Source organism: Aedes albopictus, chromosome 2 (assembly GCF_035046485.1).
Source record: "Aedes albopictus strain Foshan chromosome 2, AalbF5, whole genome shotgun sequence".
Taxonomy (NCBI): Eukaryota; Metazoa; Arthropoda; class Insecta; order Diptera; family Culicidae; genus Aedes; species Aedes albopictus.
Window position 1 is genome coordinate 295,625,114 of NC_085137.1, and position 20,414 is coordinate 295,645,527.

Genomic DNA, 20,414 nt, shown 5'->3' on the forward strand with positions numbered 1-20,414 from the left:
TATCATTTTATTTTCAGGACATCATTTGGGTTTGTATCCGATTGCCAAAGTTTTAGTAATTTTAAATTAGTTTATTTTAAATATTTCCAAATCTCATTGATTGGCAGCACTGTCAGAGCGCCAATCATGTCTCTAGCAAGGTTGCATTGCCCGTAACATAGCATCTTGCAAAGACCCCTTGAGTGTCTCTCAGAGCATCCGACGCCCTGCTTGTATTGGTACTAACAAGCTGTTACTAAATTGTATTAGTTCTTCTATTCTCCACGCTTGATCTTACACATATCTTCATCCGACTTGACTTTTCCACCTCCTCTTCCCCATTAAATCCTTGCTTAACTAGCGATTATCCCCCACTATAAAAGCTCCATTTCAACTTGTCTACTCTAAACTTGCCAACTCTAAAACAATTTCGTGTTCCAAAAATCAGAACCTCACTACTCCTACAGTCTTTAAGGTCAATCATCCCCCTGGCTTTGGTTTGTAAGGCGTCGTGATGGGTAATTTGTTGCTGCCATTCTTCAACCATTGGCAACCGGTCCTGCTGCTGCTGTTCGAATCGAACGAAAGGACTCCACCAACCAAAAGCAGAGGCGGAAGGCAAATAATAGTGAAACGAGAATCTGTCAGGCAGCAGAACGTGATGAGAGCGTGCTGTTGTTGCTAGGAGACAGAGCATGCGCCAAGTTTCGATAGAATTAATATTCACATCACTTCATTTTCATCCCGATGGCGATATATGTCGTATTTGTAAACCACTGCCACCCCGAACGGTAGCAGTACGATACAGTGCCAAGTGCCAGTGGTTGGTACCTACCACAGGCGACTCGAGTAAGCTGAGTCCTTTGGAGGATGTGCTCGATGTCACCGGCAGGAAGCCCACGCTCCACTTGTTTCATCAACTTGCTCTGGCCGTGTTTCTACGCCACCGAAAACTGTTGTCGTCGACGTCCCCTTTCTGATTTTCTCGCTCCTGAAATTGGCGGCAAGCAGCTGAATTTCGTTGATCCGGTGAAACTCTGATGCACGACGGTGTGGTTGGCATTGGCACGGTATTACGACCATCAGCAGCTGTGGTAACATCAACAGACCGCACTACATACACCTACGAAGGCATATACGCAAGGGCTGGTGGTTTAAAATGGAGCATTGAGTACTGTCTTCATTTTCCCTTATTCAACTCACACTTTGAGTCTTTTTGAAGCTATACTGATTGATGTTTCACAAAATATGCGCTTCTTAGTTTTCCATTCCACATCACAATACAGTTCACACCACTTCAATTTCTTGAGGGTTGAGTTAACTTAAGAACCTCGACAATATACAAAGAACGCGATGTCATGTCTCGATACAACACTTATAGTTCTTACAAAAGAACTATAACTTTCTAAGAACAATAAGTGTTGTGTCCTGTCACGCTTCGCATTCTTTGTGCATTATAGTACAGTGCACATGTTAACTACAAATGCCTATGCGTTCGGGATGAACAGCAAATGAATGTCAATAGGACAATTTACATTTTTGTTGGATCCAATACTTAGGAAAACAATTTGATATTTAGAATATTTTTATTTCTTCTTCGTTACTTTTGAATTTTTATTCAATCTAAAAGGTACGAAGTCACCTTGTGCATTAGGGCAGTCGTGAAGAACTGACCCAATTGGTGCTGAATATCTACTAAGCTTTTCTACAAAATGGATGAGTTTTGAGCAACATTCCCCTATCTAGCGAAGGTACAGGAAGGAGCGCGCGTAAAATAGGAAAATAATAGCAAAACATTGAAATGAAACCACAGTTGGATCTTTCTGATGCAGTGTTGCGACAATGTGGCAGTGACAGTTTTTGTTTTTTGCGGGGAAATTGGTTTGTTGGTTTCGGGTACAGCAACGATATTGCGGACGATTATTGTATAACGTTCAAATCCACAAATGAAAACAATAACAGTAAGTTGTTGGAAATATTTTTTCATTAGCACAAATTTAAACGATTAGGTCCTTGAATTATTTTTAATTCAGGGAAGCTTGAGCATGTGACTATTCAACCAACTTGGTAAATCTTCAGGGAAGAAGAACCCGAGCAGAGGAGAATAGCAAGTTGATAATTACGAAATCACATAACCTGTTTTTATATCTTGTTTTGCTATTAATCAATTATCAAGGCATAGCTCTTCCATAACAAATTTTGTTAGACAATCTCATTTTGTTATAATCAAGCTATTGATATACATTAACTAAATTACATTTAAATAACATGTTATGTTGAAGCACAAGTTTAGTTATTGTTGTACTATTGATCAACTTATCAATAATAGCACAACAGTAACAAGTTTTGAAATCACAGCAACAATTCATTCATTATGACCTGTCCCTTTGTGTTGTTTCATTTTTGTATTCAGTTAAAAATCAAATTCCTGAACGACTCCTTTTAAGAATTCCTTAAATCATTTTCGGATAAGCTCTTGGAAATTCTGGAGGAACCTTTCGATAAATCCCTGGAGAAGTCTTCAAGAGAACTACTTGCGCAATTTCTTAGAAATTCCGAAGTTAATTCTTCTGAGCAATTATTAGTATTTTTCACAGAATCTTTTGAAAAACTCCTGGAGAATCCTTCGGAAAAACTCATGGTGAAATCCTCAAACAAATTTTCAGAAAATCTTAAGATGAACTTCAGGATTAATGATCACAGGAAATTCTGAAGTAACCCTTGAAGGGTTTCTATGCAGGATTCTGGAGGAATTTCTAGAGGAGTCTTTGAAAATCCAAGGAAGATTCCGTCAAAGATCTCTCGGAGAAATTTCTGGAAGATTTTTGGAGTCATTTATGGAAAAGTTTATGACCAAATCTGCTGACAAATTTTTGGAAGAATTTTATGACAAAGTCATTTGATAAACATAAAAGGAGTTTTTGACGAAATCCTTAGAGAAATAAAAAGAGGAATTTTAGAAAAAAATATTGCAAAAATTTCTGGTGAAAGTCCTGTAGGAATTCAGAGGAATCAGAGGAAGTTCAGGAGAAATTATAGCGAAATTTTTGAAGGAATTCTTGTAGCATCTAGGAGGAATATTCGACATAATTCTCGAATTAAAACAATCTTTCCAGAAAAATTGTAATAATCTGTACAATATTTCCAATATCCCAAAAATTTTCTGCAAAACTGTTGAGCATTCTAAAAATTCTTCAGTTTCTATGCTAAAAAAAAAAAAAACAATGGTCACACGTGCTTCGAAAACAATAAAAGTATAACAGTTTATAAATAACTGGGGGAAATCGAAGCTCGTCGTATTTGATAATATAGAAATTACAAAAGTTCGATTATTTTGTGACTTCAAATCTATTGTCTTAGAATGAATTAAAAGCTGAATATAGTATTTTTTGATCATTTGAAAATATTTCTTACGTCAGAGTGATAAACCTCATGTTATTGGCGGGTTTGTTAGACAAAGCGAATAATTTTATATAATAAGTATTATATGTAACTTATTTAGTAACGAGTTCGGTTGTAACGTCGTTTAGAACCCTATTCGTGTTTTTCGTTCCATTGATACCTTTCATGTATATGTGATACTAGTGTTCGTTATGAATTTAACTAAACTGACAGCATTATTAAGCTTAGCAAGGACGCAAACCCGGTGATACGCCATCTATAACTTAAGTAAAGAATCACGTTAATTGCCATATTTCAAATCTATTGCGTCGTAGAGAATTAACCAGAACTGCTCTCGATACTCCAACTAAATGCGCCGTAGTTGCATAAGAAAACTCCTAAATCAGCCAACTAAAACAAAAGGAACAATAGGTGGGAATTGTAATCATTTAAACTAGCCCAACCAAGTTTAAATCTAGCTCGCGATTGTTCGTTGAGAATAGTGGAGTGCTTCGAACAGTTAACATCGCAAGTTGTCGGAGTGATTAAAAGATCAGTTTGAGATTGTTAAACAAATTTTTGGTTTTGCTGAGCTAATTTGAACTAAACTCGAAATTATTTGAATTTGTCGAGTGAGACAAAGTCTTGTTGAGACTGTGCCTGATTTGTAGAGTGTTTCGGCTAATTCTAAATTCAGGCCCTCCTTACCCAACGTGGGCGGCTAGTCTGGGGTGAAAATCATCCCACAGACGCAGCGAAGACTATCACCAACCATCATCAGCAGGCTGTGAGTTGACGCGTAACCAACCTGACTATCCACCGACGTGCAACAGTAGCTACCATTCCGGTGACGTTTGAGTGACGACTCGTCCGCCAATAAGTCGTACGGCGTGAGCTCAAGTCCAATAGGAAGCTCATCACTCCACTGCGAGGGGACGCATCTACCCCGTAACCGACGCCGACGCACGAGTCAACGGGTGGTTTACCGCTTACCTTACCGGTCAGGCTAAGGCCGGGGTGGCCTCTGCTGTACATAGTAGCCGCCTCCATTCCACTCGGTCCACGGCTGTTTGTCTCCAGTTCCGCACTCTGCGTAGGGTCCGCAGATCGTCCTCCACTTGGTCGACCCACCTAGCTCGCTGCGCTCCACGTCTTCTTGTGCCGGTCGGATGACTCTCGAGAACCATTTTAGTCGGGTTGCTATCCGACATCCTGATGACGTGACCCGCCCACCGTAGCCTCCCGATTTTCGCGGTATGGACGATGGTTGGTTCTCCCAGCAGCTGATGCAGCTCGTGGTTCATTCGCCTTCTCCAAGTCCCGTCCTCCATCTGCACTCCGCCGTAGATGGTACGCAACACCTTCCGTTCGAAAACTCCAAGGGCGCGTTGGTCCTCTGCACGTAGGGTCCATGTTTCGTGCCCATAGAGGACGACCGGTCTAATCAACGTTTTGTAGATGGTTAACTTCGTGTTACGGCGAACTTTATTCGATCGTAGAGTTCTGCGGAGTCCAAAGTAGGCACGATTTCCTGCCACAATGCACCTCTGAATTTCTCTGCTGGTGTCGTTATCGTCGGTCACCAGTGAGCCCAAGTACACGAATTCTTCAACCGCCTCGATTTCATCACCGTCGATATGAATTCGGGGTGGCGGCCGCGGTGATTCCTCCCTGGAGCCCTTTGCCATCATGTACTTTGTCTTCGACACATTAATGACTAATCCGATTCGCCTGGCTTCACTCTTTAGTCGGATGTACGTTTCCGCCATCGTCTCAAATTTACGAGCAATGATATCAATATCATCGGCGAAACCAAGCAGCTGAACGGACTTCGTGAAAATCGTCCCACTCGTGTTTATCCCCGCTCTTCGTATTACACCCTCCAAAGCAATGTTGAACAGCAAGCACGAAAGACCATCACCTTGCCGTAACCCTCTGCGAGATTCGAAGGGACTCGAGAGTGTCCCTGATACTCGAACTACGCACATCACTCGATCCATCGTCGCCTTGATCAACCGTATCAGTTTATCCGGGAATCCGTATTCGTGCATAATCTGCCATAGCTGTTCTCGATCGATTGTATCATACGCCGATTCGAAATCGATGAACAAGTGATGTGTGGGCACGTTGTATTCGCGGCATTTCTGCAACACCTGGCGGATGGCGAACATCTGGTCCGTTGTAGCGCGTTCACCCATAAATCCGGCCTGATATTGCCCCACGAACTCTCTTGCAATCGGTGATAGACGGCGGCATAAAATTTGAGAGAGTATCTTGTAGGCAGCGCTCAGTAGTGTGATCGCGCGGTAGTTCCCGCAATCCAACTTGTCGCCCTTTTTGTAGATGGGACACACGATACCTTCCATCCATTCCTCCGGTAATACTTCCTCCTCCCAAATCTTGGTAATGACCCAGTGTAGTGCTCTCACCAGTGCTTCTCCACCGTATTTTAGAAGCTCGCTTGGTAGTTGATCTGCTCCAGCGGCTTTGTTGTTTTTCAACCGGCCAACCTCCTCCTCAATCTCTTGAAGGTCAGGGGCCGGAAGCCTTTCGTCCTGTGCACATACTCCTAGATCTGTTACCACGCCACCTTCGGTACTTGCAAAGTCGCCATTGAGGTGCTCATCGTAATGCTGCCGCCAATATTCCCGTGATTATCTCGGCACATGTCGGCTTGTGGCACAAAGCCTCTGCGCGAGCGGTTCAGCTTCTCGTAGAACTTTCGTGTGTCCTTAGCGCGGTACAGCTCTTCCATCGCTTCGCGATCTCGTTCTTCCTGCTGGCGCTTCTTCATCCGGAAGACTGAGTTCTGCCTGTTCCGCGCCTGTTTGTAACGTGCCTCATTCGCTCTCGTACGGTGTTGCAGCATTCTCGCCCATGCTGCATTCTTCTCGTTTTTCAACTGTTCACATTCGCCGTCGTACCAGTCGTTTCTGTGATTCGGAGTCGCGAAGCCTAGTGCTGCAGCCGAGGTACTACCTATGGCGGATCGGATGTCCCTCCAGCCATCTTCAAGTGTAGCTGCGCCAAGCTGCTCTTCCGTTGGTAGGGCCCCTGCTAACTGCTGCGCGTAGTCTTGAGCCACTTCTACGTTACGAAGTTGCTCGATGTTGAGCCGTGGCGTTCGACTTCGACGCGTGGTGATAACTGTCGAAAGTTTTGAGCGCATGCATACAGCGACTAAGTAGTGATCGGAATCTATATTCGCACTGCGGTATGTGCGGACGTTGGTTATATCAGAGAAGAATTTACCGTCGATTAGAACGTGGTCGATTTGGTTTTCTGTTTGATGGTCGGGGGATCTCCAGGTGGCTTTGTGGATATCTTTGCGGGGAAAGAAGGTGCTTCGGACTACCATACCACGGGAGGCTGCAAAGTTTACGCATCGCTGGCCGTTATCATTCGATACGGCGTGCAGGCTGTTTCGCCCGATTACCGGTCTGTACATTTCCTCCCTTCCTACCTGCGCGTTCATGTCGCCGACAACGATTTTCACGTCACGCGGCGAGCAACCATCGTATGTTTGCTCTAACTGCGCGTAGAACGCTTCTTTCTCGTCATCGGGTCTCCCTTCGTGTGGGCAGTGGACGTTGATGATGCTGTAGTTGAAGAAACGGCCCTTAACTCTCAACATGCACATCCTTGCGTTGATCGGCTGCCACCCGATCACACGTTGTCCCATCTTGCCCAACACTATAAATCCTGTTCCCAGTTCATTGGTGGTGCCACAGCTTTGGTAGAAGGTAGCCGCTCGATGCCCGCTTTTCCACACTTTCTGTCCAGTCCAACAAAGTTCCTGCAACGCCACGATGTCGAAGTTGCGGGGATGTAGTTCGTCGTAGATTATCCTGTCACATCCTGCGAAACCTAGTGACTTGCAATTCCATGTTCCAAGTTTCCAATCGTAGTCCTTATTTCGTCGCGTGGGTCTTTGCCGATTGTATCGAGTCGTATTTTCTCCTATGTTATTCGCAATGGGGATTTTTACGGGTGGCTTATTGGGCCTACGCCAACACTCCTGTCTCGCCGGAGGGCCATCGTGCCAGTTCTGTTTAGCGTCCCAACCAACACTGGGACGACCACGCTGATGGGGCTACCACCTTGGATCTAGCTGGGCGTGGTGCAGCGTTTCTTACTCAGCCGCTGGATGCCAGAACAGACGCTGTTTGAGCCGCACCTCCTTGGTGAACAGACACTCGGATCGTACCTCCTCAATCTAGCTGAAGTCAGAAGGACAACAGTGCCCAGGCTGCACTACCAGCTAAGCACACAACTCTTAGCTGGCGGTCTTTGTCATCGCTTGACCCGTGGAAGCATGAGGTAGGAACTTGTGAGGACCAGAGCTATATTGGATGCTCTCCTTATCGACTCACCGGTTTACCGGTCGCTGACGTAAGTTTGGCCTGTTTCTGGTGAGTAAGTCGAACCAACTGCTGGGAGTATTTTTCTGCGTGGGAAAACCGACGAGGGATCGATAGTCAAGGTCAGATCTGCCTGAAGAGATAGTTTTTTTCTTGCGCAAATTGGATATCCGAACGATACAATCAGATCACGTGACGTCACAGTTAGGATTAGGTTTTCTTGAATTTGGATTTGAATAAATTTAAATAAGGCAATTGTTGAACTCGATAAATTTAAATTTCAGTTGTTTTGTAGAATTAACGTCGTTTGAATTGCAATTTTTAATAAACTTACTTCTAGATTAGTTAGGGTACTCCATTTGTTTTAAATACGTCACAAGTTGTTATTATTCTAGGTTTAAGATTGGTTTTGGGTTCTTTTATTGATAAGCATTTCCCCCATTGACTAATTTATGAGTGTTTTTTTTCGGTTTCGGTAAGTTTTTGACAGAATTTGAATTAGGTTCTGGTTAGTTGGTCGGAGACGTTTGGGTTGAAAAGTGAAACTTGCGTTCTTATGAACTTTACGACCTGCCCTGAGAGGGAGGTTTCATGCCGGGTAATTTAGAAGAGTAAACGGTCCTTCTGTTCGGAAGGTGGCGCTTAAGCCGTTTGCTAAGCGTAACGGGACGGAACGTTACACGGTATCATAGCAAATTCTGCTCTCCGATTATTATCAATAACATATTAATATCAAAATTTGTTATAAAAATATTTTCCGAATTCACTGTTATCAAGTTGTTATTGAAACTAACAAAACAAGTTATTGAAATGGTTTTCCAGGAACATTTTTTTTGTTATAAAATTTGTTATTTTGCCGCTTATGACAGACAAGTTTATAACACAATATAATATGGTAATAACTTAAAAATAATCGATTTTATTATTCAGTTTTTTTCCCCAAATAACACAGCTCCTTATGCTGTTGTTATTCCCTTCTGCTCGGGAAGCAGCCTAGTAGAATTTTTTAAGTTGAACTGCACAGTAAGCTTAGTATAGCATAGCATGGGCGATTGGCTTTTTACGTTTTTTGAAATTTTAACACATAGTGTCGCTAAAATGATGTCTGGAATTAACGCCTTTTTACGTATTAGAGTTGGTCGAAACAAGCATCACATTGCATACCACGCCATTACAATTACAACAAGACAAGGGTAAGCTTAACCGAACAGTTCATCAGAAACGTCTATGCAGTTTTGAACGCTGTCCGTCCATCCTTGCTTTGATCAGTCTGGTCAGCTTCCTTGGAAATTCGTTATAATCCATGATTTTCCATAGCTCTGTGTGGTCAATATTATCGTATGCCACCTCTAGGATTCACACAGAGACTCAGAGGGTTGTCTCAGAGATACAGAGATAGAACGAAACGAATACTTCGTTCAAAGGCTGAATACAGTTTGCAAGTTGGCATTATCTAGAGAATTCCCTGAGTGCACTGCAGAAGGAGTCCTTGAAGGAACAGCTGCAAAAGTTCCTGAAGGTACACCTAGAGGAATCTCTTTATCCATTAAAAAAACTCCTGGAGAACTCCTAGAAGAATCTCGGAAAAGTTCATGGAGGAATCTCTGAAGGAGTTCCTGGAGAATCCATGAAGAAGCCCCTGAAGCAGTTCCTGGAGGAATCCCTGATGGAGTTCCTGGAGGAATCCCTGGAGAAGTTCCCGGAGAAATACCTGAAGGAGTTTCTGGAGGAATCCCTGAAGGAGTTTCTGGAGAAATCCCTGAAGGAGTTCCTGGAGGAATCCCTGAAGGAGTTCCAGGAGGAATTCCTGAAGGAGTTCCTGGAGGAATCCCTGACGGAGTTCCTGGAGGAATCCCTGACGGAGTTCCTGGAGGAATCCCTGACGGAGTTCCTGGAGGAATCCCTGACGGAGTTCCTGGAGGAATCCCTGACGGAGTTCCTGGAGGAATCCCTGACGGAGTTCCTGGAGGAATCCCTGACGGAGTTCCTGGAGGAATCCCTGACGGAGTTCCTGGAGGAATCCCTGACGGAGTTCCTGGAGGAATCCCTGACGGAGTTCCTGGAGGAATCCCTGACGGAGTTCCTGGAGGAATCCCTGACGGAGTTCCTGGAGGAATCCCTGACGGAGTTCCTGGAGAAATCCCTGACGGAGTTCCTGGAGGAATCCCTGACGGAGTTCCTGGAGGAATCCCTGACGGAGTTCCTGGAGGAATCCCTGACGGAGTTCCTGGAGGAATCCCTGACGGAGTTCCTGGAGGAATCCCTGACGGAGTTCCTGGAGGAATCCCTGACGGAGTTCCTGGAGGAATCCCTGACGGAGTTCCTGGAGGAATCCCTGACGGAGTTCCTGGAGGAATCCCTGACGGAGTTCCTGGAGGAATCCCTGACGGAGTTCCTGGAGGAATCCCTGACGGAGTTCCTGGAGGAATCCCTGACGGAGTTCCTGGAGGAATCCCTGACGGAGTTCCTGGAGGAATCCCTGACGGAGTTCCTGGAGGAATCCCTGACGGAGTTCCTGGAGGAATCCCTGACGGAGTTCCTGGAGGAATCCCTGACGGAGTTCCTGGAGGAATCCCTGACGGAGTTCCTGGAGGAATCCCTGACGGAGTTCCTGGAGGAATCCCTGACGGAGTTCGTGGAGGAATCCCTGACGGAGTTCCTGGAGGAATCCCTGACGAAGTTCCTGGAGGAATCCCTGACGGAGTTCCTGGAGGAATCCCTGACGGAGTTCCTGAAGGAATCCCTGACGGAGTTCCTTGAGAAATCTTTTAAAGAGTTTCTGGAGAAATCTCTCAAGGATTTCCAGGAAAATCTTTTAAGGAATCACTGAAGGAACTGTTAGAGGAAACCCTAAAGAAACAACTAGAAGAATGTTCAAATGATCCCCTTGAGATAACAGTAGTAGGATTTTCTGAAAGAATCCCTGAGAACATCTGAATTAATCCCTTAATAAATTTCTAGAGGAACCCCTGTGAATCACACTGTACCATTCAGGGGCTTGAAAACACACTATACGGAATGTGATACCTGTGTTCTTGTTGATGAAATCCGATATCTTTCTTCTGAGATATATTAACCACAAACACGTACACACTAATTTAATTAATAATGATTCACTTCACCTTTGCATTGGTTTTCCTTCTTCACTAACAAATCATTAACTGATGAGGGGTATTATATGTTGAGTTCGAGCACAAAATTATTTTTTCAATTCTTTTATCTTAAAGTATGTGTTCTTTAGAATGCGTTCAGTGGATAACTGACACTGAGAAAGATTACAAGTGGTAGTCGAAATAACCGTAAATATCTGTCAAAGGATAAGCAAAAGAGGGCAGAATTAACCCTCGAGCAGTCGCGTCTTTGACTACCTGCAGCGACGCCGCACTCAAGCTGTGTACCACAAGCGTGCAGTTCTCATGGTGCGTGTACTCAGTACACGACGCGACCTCTCCCGGGTTAAGAGGTAAACTGATTACACTCATACGAATTTAGATTCTAATTCAGGTCCTTGGAATGTGAATAACAATTCCTAAATAACATTTCATGTTTTGTTCTGTTCTAATCATAGATATTCCTAACAAATTTTATAAGACTTTCAATAAAACTGATTCATAACTCCAATTGCATCTTAAACTTACTCTCTCAAATAGTATCAATGTGATAGGCGTAGAATGCGTAAAAGCTTCCCAGATCTATCCATGTGTTTTGCCTTCAACAGTTAAATAGCAATGACAATATGTCAACTACAATAGTAAACGGTTGAAAAGAAAGGAAAATCGCTTGTCGTACACACGAATGCACCAACACAGACTACTTCACCCCACCCCATCGCACAAACCGGAACATGCAATCGGTGCAGCAAAGTCTCAATGGGAAGTGACGGCCCCAACGGCAGATTTTATGCCAGTGAGAAAGGAACTACGCCGCCGACGATGTGATGCGATGCGATGGGGGGAAATTGTTGCATGATATGAATAACCTAGACCGCCATTTTGGAGTCATTCGAATTCAGAGTGCAACCGGCACGGACTGTGAAGCACAGTTTCCTGTGTTGCAGTGCATATTTTATGACGTGCATCTGTAATCGCCCGAAATTGTTTTAGACGTACCGCCACAGCAGAGTGGGGGTACCGAAGTCGTCATCACACCACGACACGTGACCGATGTTGAGGGGTAGCTTTGGGAACTGAAGAAATGAAAGCAGCATTGGCGTAGCTTGGTTTTTTGTCTGGAGGGGGCCCAAGGGGAAGCCTGTCTTGAGATGACTTTTAAGCGGCATGTGCGCCCGATATTTGAATATGCAAGTCGGTATTGCAGTTTTGAGAAATTAAAATGCCTGTTTTAGATTTGTATCTAGTTCCGTAAGCTATATGAGTATGAACACTTTTTCCAGAAATTTTATCATAGCTTGCTGCAGCGATACCTTCAAGAATTCATCTAGGGATTCCACCAGACATTTATTCGGGGTTTTGTCCTCGGATATCTTTAAAGGTTCCACCAGCGATTATTCTTGTGCTGTTTTCGAGGTTTACTTCAGGATTTTCTCCAGAGATGCTTGAGGGTATATCTGCAGGTATTCCTTCAGAGATTTCTCCATATATTCTTCCCAGAATTCCGCTAGAGATTGCTCTAATAATTCCAGAAATTCTTTGGGAGTTTCTTTTAATAAGGCTGATACAAATTATATTTTGACTTTTTTGTCTCCCCCCCTTCAAAAAATTTTGGCTTGATTTTGCATTTTGAGGGAGCAGATAAAAAAATATTTATCAAAATTTCGGGGTTTGGTGAAAATTCTTTAACAAATCTGATGAGTTTTAAATATTTCTACAAATTAAATGCTTTATTATTTTTATCCCCCCCCCCTCGACCAGCCAAAGAGTGATGGGACAAAAAGTGACATAAATATTTGTAACGGCCTAATCCAAGAATTTCACCACCCCGGTAAAAAGTGCCCCTAAGATAAAGGGGGGAAAACAGTCAAGCAACAGCCACCGATCGCACACAATGAAGCTGACAACCAGATGGACGTTACAAGCGTATTGTATAAACAGCGAGATCAACAAAAAAAAGCGTTCCGTGAGCACTACTGTCTCATCGTCCGTAAAATCGCCGCCGAGGAAAAAACAAGTCACGCGTGAGATTGAACACGGTCGTCAAACGACAGCAGCTGAGCCGATAGAGGGTAATCGAAAAACCGATAAGAAGGAAGACGAAACTGTACCACATGACGACAGCGATTCAGACTCCGGCCCAGATCCATCATATGATGACGTCGACGCTTGGTTTATTAAACTGAGGAATCGCTCCAGAAAACAAGAGAAACGCATTGCCGAATTGATGAAATCGTGATTGAGTTAAACAATTCAACTGTTCAATATGTAGTACCTACCTTGATACCTTGTTGGCTACAAAGTAACTTTACTCCAATGCCGAGCGTATAGTAGAGCACCATCTTCGTCGATCTTGGGCGATGTTCCTCCAGTTTCCCCGAACGTGTAGGGATCGTAGATCTTCTTCAACCGCGTGCAGCCAGCGAGTGCGCGGCCGCCCACGAAGTCGCCTACCTCTACCGAGTTCTCTGCTGAATATTGTTTTCGCTAATCTTTCTTCCGACATTCGCACTACGTGTCCAGCCCACTGAAGTCTGCCGTATTTTATACGTTTCACAATATAAGCATCTTCGTACACTTGGTACAACTCGTGATTCATGCGTCTGCGCCACACTCCATTTTCTTGTTTCCCACCGAGAATTCTCCGCAGCACTTTGCGCTCAAAAACTCCAAAAGCTTTTCGGTCTACCTCCTTTAACGTCCACGCTTCGTGACCGTAGAGGGCAACCGGAAGAATCAGCGTCTTATACAGAGCGAATTTTGTTTGCGTTTGCAAGTTACGGGACCTAAGCTGGCTACGCAATCCATAAAAGGCCCTATTCGCAGCTGCATGACGCCTTTTCACTTCACGGGAAACGTCATTGTCACATGTCACAAATGTTCCAAGATAAACAAATTCTTCAACAACTTCAAACACTTCCCCATCAATCACTACCTCAGCACTAACACCACTAGGCCTGCTTCTGTCTCTACCCTCTATCATGTACTTCGTCTTGGTAGAGTTAATCGTCAAGCCTATCCTCGCTGTCTCTCTCTTCAGAGGAGCATAAGCTTCCTCCACTGCCCTACGATCGATGCCGATTAGATCAATATCGTCCGCAAAACCGAGGAGCATGTGCGACCGTGTGATGATAGAGCCATTCCTCTGCACGCCTGACCTCCTAATCGCTCCTTCGAGTGCAATGTTGAACAATAAATTTGAAAGAGAATCCCCCTGATTCAATCCATCCAAGGTCACAAACGACGTAGACACTTCGTCCGCGATCCGAATACTTGATTTTGATCCATCCAGCGTTGCGCGTATCAGCCTAATTAGTTTCGCCGGAAAACCATGTTCTGACATTATCTGCCAAAGCTCATTTCTTTTCACTGAATCGTACGCTGCTTTAAAATCATTGAACAGATGGAGAGTCTGCAAGTTATATTCCCGAAATTTATCTAGGATCATCCGCAGGGTAAACATTTGATCCGTCGTTGATCGGCCCTCACGAAAACCAGCCTGGTATTCGCCGACGAAGGACTCCTCAAGAGGTCGCAGTCTGTTGAACAGGACACGCGACAGTATCTTATACGCCGAATTTAAAAGGGTAATCCCTCTGTAATTGGCACACTCCAGTCTGTGCCCTTTCTTGTAGATTGGGCATATGAGGCCATCCAACCAACTGGTGGGCAATTCTTCATCCTCCCAAATCTTTATAATAATCTGGTGGATTGATTGAGCTAGATTGAGGAGGTACGTCCCGACCCAAGCAACCAAAAGTTCGGATTCCACTTGAAGAACGAACTCAGAAGTTCAAGTTCGGTTCAATTCCAGGTTTCGTTGAACTTAATTCTCCAAAAAGTTACTCTTGTATTGTTTATGAACTTGGAAGTACATGTACAAGCTTTTGACTTCTCTTCAAAACGACATTAAAGTCGAAAAAAGGTTCAAAAAGAACTTATGTTGAACTTTAAAACAGAGTTCAATCAAATATTAACCGAACTCATGTTGAACTTTTGCGTGCCTTTAAAATTCAAATATAGTTCATTTGAACATATTCCAACAACTTGAAATCATCCGTTCCGAACTTGTTTCGAACTTGTTTTGAACTTACTACTGAAAGTTCGGATAAATATTAACCGTACCAAAAGTGAACTTCACTTGAACTTCGGCGACAGCGGGGCCGGGGAGAAGTTCTCATTCAATTAAATCACTCGGAAATCGAGCCCAGCAGCCACAGCTTGTGTTAATTTCACAAGTACACTTTGTTCCACTATAATATTTGAACGTACTTACTTGTAATCAACGCAAAGGATCCGTATTGTGTGGTTCAAAGGCTGCCCCCGCAGCGGAAAACTGTTCCCCCCAGGATGCCGCCGGGGGTTTTTCGGCTGCGCACAAAAATTTTCCAGCTTTGCTGGATGTTTTCACACCCGTCTCACTTGTCACTGCAGCTCACCGGTAATCGACGCAATCGTATTCACTGAAAACCAAGCTGAAAATCTATAATCTTTTCTTGAAGTCGATACACTGGCCTTAATTTATTGCTTTGCACTACGAATCACAACAAACTGAGAATGTCAAACTGCGTAAGTTCACAAGAAGTTCCACGTGAACTTCTTTCGAACTTTCGACTTCAAAAACTATTCCAAGTTCAGGGAAAGTTCACACGCGAACCTGATTGAGCTCTACTATATGATATCAGCACATTGAGTAAAATCCCATAGTGCATAACAACACATACATGGAGTAGTGGTTAGGCACCGACTTTCAACGAGGAGATCCCGAGTTCAAATCTCAGTAAGTAAAAAACATCAAACATTATTTCAAGGTATTAGTCAATTTGGATTCCACATGAACTAATAAATTACTTTTGAGGACTAAACATTTTTTTTCCATTTTTTCGAAGTTTATTTTTAAGCTGAATAGCGTTCCTTTCAGCGACGCAAGTGTACTTTTTGTGAACTGAAGTTCGGTTAATTACTTAAAAAGTGAGCTGAATAGAATGCTATTCATATATCTTCGAATAGCTGATTAAGCCCAAACATGCTATTTTATCCGAACTTTTGGTTGCTTGGGGAGCGTCTGTTCACCAAGGAGGTGCGGCTCAAACAGCGTCTGTTCTGGCATCCAGCGGCTGAGTGTGAAATGCTGTATTGCGTCAGCTATACCTAAGAACGCAGCCCCTTCAACGCAATGCAGGCAGCGCGGCCCCGGTAAGGTAGCCTGCTGAAAACCTTCAAACACCCAGAAAAGCAATAGTAGAGTAAACGGATTGATTCAATATGTAGTATTTTAAGTATATTAGGACATGAATGCACCCCTTGGTGTAAAATGTCGTTAATAAATGAAAATAAAAATCTTTCAAAAAATGTACAAACATCCTTTAGGCAGAGAAATTTCTGCAGATATGGATTTCTTTAAATATGTTATCCAAAGATTCCTACAGAAATTCTTCCAGTAATGCGCTAAAAACCTCTCCTGAGATTCTCTAAGGAATTCCTCGTGGGATTGCTTCAGAGATTCATCATGGGGTTTCTTCATAAATTCCTCAAATAATTTCTTCAAAGATTCACCTGAGAATTGTTTCTGCGATTTTTTTCAGGAACAACTTCCATGTTTATTTTAAAAATATTTCCAAGATTCCTTCAGGAATTCTTCCTGGAGTTCTTTTAGAAACATCTCCAGGAATAAATCCAAGACTTACTCCTGGAACTGTTGAAAGATTCCCTTAGAAATTCCTTTTACGATTATTTCCGAGATTCTTCCCGGGCAAGGTTGCGACCATTCATTTGCAAAGATTTACATTCATTTGCTATTATCTCAGTTCAGAAGCATGCTATCGAAAAACAATGTATGGATGAATTTCACCTTGTAGTTTTATCTGAAAGTTTGCCGAATAACATTGGGGTCGCAAACGTATACCAAAGTCGTGAGCGAGCTGTGAAGGCAACTCTCCACGCGGTGAATGTAAATTTCATTCACGCTGTGGAAAGTTACCTTCACAGCTCGCTCACGACTTTCGAATGCGTGTGCGACCCCAATGTTATTCGGAAGACTTTCAGATAAAACTACAAGGTTAAAGTCATCCATACATTGTTTTTCGATAGCATGCTTCTGAACTGAGATAATAGCAAATGAATGTAAATTTTCACAAATGAATGGTTGCAACCTTGTTCCCGGGGTTTCTTGATGAACTCATGAAGAGATTCCTTTATCAACAGCTACTACTATTCCTCCAAGAGTTCATCTACGTACTCTTTTTACCCTTTTTTTTTGCTTTTAGCGATTTCTTAATTCCCTCTTCCTGGGATTTATTCAGAAACTCCTCCTTGAATTCCCTTCGAAATTGATACTTGATTGATGCATTCCTCCTGAGATTCCTGCAGAAATTGCTTCAGAGGTTCCTACTAAAATTCCTACAGGGATTTTCCAAGAATTCCGCCAGAAATTCTTCCAAGAATTTCTCCAGAAATTTATCCAAGGATTCCTTAAGAAGTTTCTTCAGAAATTTCTCCAGGGATTCCTCCCAGTGTTGCGTCGAGCGAACGATAGGCCCTTTGCAGAGTTAGATCGTTTCAATGTCACACACTAGCGACGGAATGTGTCAAAGAAAAATTCGATAGAAACGAGAAAATGCGTACGGGTTTCATAAAGTGAATTTTCTGTAGTAGTTATTTCGTAAAAGAGCTTATGAAATATATTTCAGTCGAGTTGCTTGGTAAACCCCAACTACGAGAAGTTTTCACAAGCTCGAAAATTGCTGCGCACAGGATGAGCGGGAAATATTCTAGAGCATCAGCGCCGTCATCACCACAGGGATGTAAAGGATGCGATCGGCCTATCCATGCAGATAACATGGTAGCTTGCGATCACTGCAATAACTGGTGGCATTTTGATTGTGCCGGAGTACAAGCCTCGATAAGCGAAAAATCCTGGATTTGTATGAATTGTACTGAGTGCCGCAGATCCCTGAGGTCATTTAGATCCACTAGTTCTAATGCACGTCTACGGCTACGACAACTTGTGGAATCGAAGGCCCTTGAGGATCGCATTCAACTGGAAAAGGCTGAAAGAGATCGAGCTTACCTGGCACAAAAACATCAATTGGAGGCTGAAGTTGAATCAGAAGGCACGGAAACAAGTAGCAGCCGAAGCTCGGGTATTTCCCAGAGTCGTCGTAGATCTCTACAGGACTGGGTAGCGGAGCAGAACTATTCATTGGACGGCGCTATTGGAGGCCTAGTACTAGCCGAACCGGGACTATCGTCCGTAATATCAGCTCCAGCTCGAAGCACAGGTGCAATCCCGAAAAGTGTCACTGCAGATCTCCAATCCACACCTATTTTTACGACCACTGCAGAACTGCCGATGGCACCGCGGCGGGTAACAATGGCGACTGAGCAAAGCATAGATCCTGGCAGTTTCACGCAAGAAGACCAACTGCCTCAAGACGTACAAGTGTCGGTAAACGATAACTTGTTGAATATACAGCATGTATCATCGAAGCATTCCATCCGCAATCAGCAACGTCGTATTCCAATAGATTCGTCCGCTGGTCAAACAATGCCCGTGGCTCCACCGAATAATACGTTCGGCACGCTGGAAGCAATCGGCTACAGAAACCAAATGATGAACCAGGAGCTACCTACTGCAACACAATTGCGGAGTATGGAATCCCATCGATCGTCGTGTGAGGAATATCAACAAGGTTTCGTAAATCTTCCATCCGCACCTCTACAACCAGAACGGTCTCACCACACATTCGAGCAAGCTGTGTCTCAGAATCAGCGAAGCACTCCTAAGCCTGCACCAAGACAACAATACGCTGTCGATGGAGTAACTCATCAATCTCAGCATAATTATGTACAGCTTCTCTCTGCGCATAGGCGTGCTCCGTCAAATGAGCACCTGAGTAGCCATCAACAATTCGCTTCGGCACGATATTCGAACAACAATGAACCCGATGGTCGAACAATGCGTGACCCTCTACTGTCTGCTTGCCACACTCAAGCAAACCAACACCAGCGTGTTGTTGGGAACAATAGTACATCACGACGAGATTTCGAGCCACATAGCCATCTCCAATCTGTTTATCAACAAACCCATCCAGTACAGCCGTCCCCGTCGATGGAACCAGTCGCTGTTATCACCGCACAACAACTTGCTGCCAGACAAGTAGTGCCTAGAGAGTTGCCGAAATTCTCTGGGGACCCTTTGGAATGGCCCATGTTTCTTCAAGCGTTCGAGACAACCACGCAATTATGTGGTATACAACCTGACGAAAATCTGGCCAGGCTTCAAAAATCACTCGTTGGAAACGCCCGCGAGAAGGTCCTTAGTATTCTTACCCTGCCAGCCGCCGTACCAAATATAATAGCAACATTGCGAGACGAATGTGGTCGGCCCGATCAGTTGGTACACCGTTTGCTGATAAAAGTAAGAAATGCACCACACCCAAGTATCAACAAACTGGACACAATCATCACGTTCGGACGCGAGGTCAGCAATCTTGTGACCTATATAGAAGCTGCAAATCTACAGGCCCATTTGTCAAATCCAATGCTGCTTTCAGAATTGGTTTCCAAACTTCCGCCCAATCTGCGACTCGACTGGGGTTTGCATTCCCGGTCAACTGGAGATGTGTCATTAAAAGCCTTTAGTGACTTTGTATCTATGATTCGATCTGCTGCGTGTCAAGTATCGTTGCCGTCAGAACAATTCCAACCGGAAGACATACTGACTCGAAGGAAGGACAAGAGGAATTCCACGGAGTCATGTCAGTCGATCCTGAGCGACCATTTCAAAAATATCTGAAACTTTGCACAGTTTTTCAATTTCATATAAATCGCCATTTTTTGATATTAAACCTTCATATTCACTCACGACTAACTTTTCAAAAGGTGTATGCGAAAATAGTTCTAAAATATTCTAAAAGCTGTACAGCAAAAACGGATTGTTCGATTGTTATAAATTTTTCAGCAAAGTTAGATAACTAAATGATGATTCCTTAGAAAATATACACTGTAAAAAATTTCTTTTTCTACTTTGAAAAAATATGATATTTGTCACAAAAACTCAAATATCTCAAAACCCTATCTTTTTACCAACTTCAATTTTTTAGGGGAAATTACCCATTATATCAGCTATCTACCATAAAATTTTGGTGATGGTAAACTGATAAACAAAAAAGTTATGACATTTCAAACATTTCACAATTTTTACATTTAGTAACAAAAAAAAATTTTTTTCTGTGTAAATTATTTTGAGAATTATATTTTGATGCTGATTTTATTGTAAAGGCTACCGCCTGAATTAAACAAGTTGTTTTCATGATACTTTAGTTTGATTATTCGTAATTACTATAGTATCTATTTGAAACTTAGACGCGATCCAGTGTTGTGATCAAAAATATTGAGATTGTCATACTTTTTATTGTACGTGACTGGTGAAAAAATCCCTTGATAGTGTTGAAAAGCTGTTGATTATAAGAAAAATGGAATTGAATTTATTTTTAAGACAAAAGCTGTATAATAAAAGTTTTTTATACGCGTATACGTCTAGTTTATCCGCAAAAAAACCCCTCTTACACACTTATTTCTG